This window comes from Orcinus orca, chromosome 2 (assembly GCF_937001465.1).
Source record: "Orcinus orca chromosome 2, mOrcOrc1.1, whole genome shotgun sequence".
Taxonomy (NCBI): Eukaryota; Metazoa; Chordata; class Mammalia; order Artiodactyla; family Delphinidae; genus Orcinus; species Orcinus orca.
Window position 1 is genome coordinate 154,505,129 of NC_064560.1, and position 3,968 is coordinate 154,509,096.

Consider the following 3,968-nt stretch of genomic DNA (forward strand, 5'->3'; position numbering starts at 1 on the left):
GGCTTCCCCTTCCTTAGGAGGTGAACCTGGGCGGGGAGCCTGCAGACACACGTGGGCTGGGGACATCCTTGTCTAAGGCCTAATAGGAAGGGAGGTGTGGCCGCAGGAACAAGTTTCAAGAGAATAGAGCTCTCTGGGGTGAGTGGTGAGCCCTCAGGGGTGGATGATGGTCTTGGAGGGGATGACAGGACCAGGGGGAGGGGGGCAGGGGGCAGGGGGTGATTGTGGTGGGATAAGAGGAGGATGGACAAGGTGAGCTTTGCAGTGCTCAGCGTGAGCTGTCAGTCCTTCCGCTGCAGACATCTGTGCACCTGGGCCTCCTCTCTCCTTGCCATCCATCCCAGGAGCCTGGGCAGCAGCTTCCCCTCCTCCTGGCGAAGACCCTCCCTAGCACACTCATCAGAAAAACACAGCCGGGGCGCATTACATCAGCACAGGGTGGAGCCTGGAGAAAAAAACAGCCCCTCGCTGCTTCGAGTGGGAATGATTCAACTCCATTCAGGAATGGGTCAAGGGGGAAAATCCACGGCTCAAACCTAATAATTTTTGCCTCTTGTTTACAAAGAGTTTGAAATGTGAGTGAGGCAGTGAGCCAGAGCTATTACTATCTTTTGCTTTAAAGGTGCCCCTTCTGAGGATGCCTTTGATAGTCCTTTGGAGTACTTTTTGCCTTTCTATACTCATCTTTAAAAAGAGAAAAAAAAAAAAGCTGCTTTAGTTTTTAATAGTCCTTGTCATGATGCTAAGGGCCAGACTCCAGCTGTTCTTCCCAAACCTCTGGGAGAGGCCTGGTTACATCTCGTTCTCGTAAATCTTGACTCCAGTTCTAGCAAGTCTTTAAGCCTGACCCTGACATGCCCAGGCAATGGATGATTAGAAACAGGAGAGGTGGAAAAGTCCACTGCCAAGTTGTGTCCACTTAAAAAATACATCATCTGGCAACAGCCATTTCAACATGTGGAGCGAAGTGGCATATATCTGTCTGTACGAAGCAGTGCAAGTTTACAGACTTACAATTTTACTTTTCTATTTTTATATGACTTTCCCGAGAAGACCAAAGTCACGGCAAGCCTGCTGATTTGCTGACAACATCTGGGCCCACGGAGAGAGGCCTCTGTTATTCGTAAAAGTGTATTTACCTGTGGTGCTTTGTGACAGAGATATAATTTAATAGATATGAAATAAATTACTTATCAATATATATTTATCAGCATATGTCTACTAGTATCAATTATTATAACTTATTAATAATAAATTTTTATTGGTATTAGATACTCAATATTTACTAAAGTTCAAAATGCAATTACTAATTGAATGTTCACCAAAATCTTTGAGTGGGGCTATATGACTCTTTCTGGTCAAAGCACTTTGAGTGAAATGATGTGTCAGTTCCTCTCTGAGGTGGTTAAAAGCTCTTACTTAACCCTTCAGCTCTCTCTTCTTCCCCTACTTCAACCAAGGGGACTACGTGTTGATGTGGCAGAACCACCTGATAGAAGCTGGTGGCCCTGGATCACCATGGGAAACAAAGCTGTTATGGAGAGTCTTCAAAACCTAAACGGACTTTGTGTGAGCAAGAAATATATGTTCATGTGTAAGCCATTGAGATATCTGGTTTTGTTTGCTACTGCAGCATAACCTAGCCTATCCTAGCTAATACTTCCTTCACCATCATCTTTCTGAAAAAGAAGAAAAGCTGTGAAAAGGGGAGGAATTAAGTAAAGTACACAGTTATAGAGGTCATATCTTCAGATCATCAAATACCTGACCAGAGGAGTTAGTGAAGGAACACTGGGGAAGAGGCCATGAGGAGAAGGTGACACCATCCCAGTGTTTCTTACATAGTGGAAAAGTGCAATAGAAAACATTTCAATGTTTAATATGTAAAGTAATAGAAATTGTTGACAGAGAAATTGGTACAACATTTGTGGGAGGCAATTTGGCAACATATATGAATAATTAAATTTGTGCAGATCATTTGGCCCAGCAGTGTCAGTTCCAGAAATTGATCCCTCAGAAATAGTTGGAATAAGTGTGAAAATATATGTGTTTAAGAATGATTACTGCAAAATTAGTGGGAAATTATAAGCAGCCTAACTATCCAATAATAGGGAATTTTTCAAATATCTAATTGCTACATTTCTACTTTAGAATACTATACAGCTTTAACGACAAGGAGACAGATTTATATATACAAACACGGAGTGACAGGCACTCTGGTAGGCAGCCTCTGAGACTGCTTCCCGGTATTCATGCCCTGGTTTAATCTCCTCCCCTTGAGTGTAGGTTGAATCCAGTGACTTGCTTCTAATAAATGGATATAGCAAAAGTAATTGGATGACACTTTTGAGATTAGGTTTCCAAAAGACCAGCTTCTGTCTCTTACTCTTTTGCCCTTTTATTTGTGTGTTGTTAGGGAAGTTAGCTGCCATATGTAAGCTGACCTATTGTGATACTGTGATTTATAATAAGAAATATATATTTGGCTTTCGCTCCCATCCCTGGAACAGAGCTCCTAAGACCTTTGGAACTTCCTAAATGATGAGAGCCATGAAGGTGTCTTCTGTTATACTAATGAGGGGACTTTTGGAAAACACCTAGGTATCTTAAGGATGGGAACTGATTTCCAAGGGACCCAGTGATTAGAGGATTGGAACTTTCAGTCCCACCCCCTGACTTCCGGGGTAGGGGAGAGGGACTGGAGGTTGACGCACTCACCAATGGCCAATGATTTAATCAATCATGACTATGTAATGAAGCCTCCATAAAATCCCTAAAGGACATGGTTGGAGAGCTTCCAGCTTGGTGAACATGTGGAGATTCGGGGGAGTGGCTCACCAGGAGGGGGCCTGGAAACTCCGTGCCCCTTCCCACATCCCTTGCCCTATGTATCTTTTCCATCTGGCTACTCCTGAGCTATATACTTTTATAATAAACGACTGATCTAGGAAGTAAAATATTTCTCTGAGTTTTGTGAGCCACTCTAGCAAATTAATCAAACCCAAGAAGGGGGTCATTGGACGCTACAACCTGTAACTGATGGGTCAGAAGCATGGGTGACAGACAACCTGGACAGGCGATTGGCATCTGAAGTAGGGGCAGTCTTGAGGGTCTGAGCCCTTAACCTGTGGAATCTGGGGCTACCTCTGGGTTGATAGTGTCAGAATTGAGTTGAATTGTAGGACCCCGTGCTGGTGTCAAAGAATGGCTTGGCTTGGGGAGAAAAACCACACACTGGAAGTGGGTGCTGCATCTTACCTGTGGAGAGGTTCCCGTGTCTATGTCTGTACCTTGCATATAACAGACCTTTAAAAGACCTGTGTTGAATATTTAAAAGACCTGAGTTGTATTCATGTATTCAGCAAATATGTACTGAATACCCATACGGCAGGCATTGTGCTAGCTCTGTGGATGCAGCGTTGAGCCGGTGGACACAGTCCTTCCCCTCATAAAGGGTAGAGTCTATTCAAAAATACCCCAGAGAGGCCTACAACTTGGGGGTCAGGTACATAGGCGGGTGCTGTGGATCTGAGCCCTACCACATTAGGGCGACTGCAGAGGAGCTGGGACCGGAAAGGGGACTTTTGCCTCCGTCTTCTGACAAACATGGCAACCGGGGAAGTGGTCTCAACGTGCACACCAAACCCTGGGTTACAGCCAGGTAGGAATTTTTAAATTAACATTACTATTTTCCTTCAATCTCATTTTATTTATTGTTAACATTAGCCAGGCACATGTCAATAAAAATTCAAAAGTATAGAAGTGTATAAAATGAAAGGTAAATCTGCTGCATTCCTGATACCTGTCCCATTCCCAGTGGTAACCTATTTGCCATTTATGTTTCGAAGCCTTGTTCCTCTGTTTCATGTTTTTTCAATTTTAAGTGGTAATTGCCCTTTATGAAAGCTGAGGAATTTAAATCACATAATCTTCCCCCTTTCCCTGTTCTCCTTTCCCCATTTTTGACT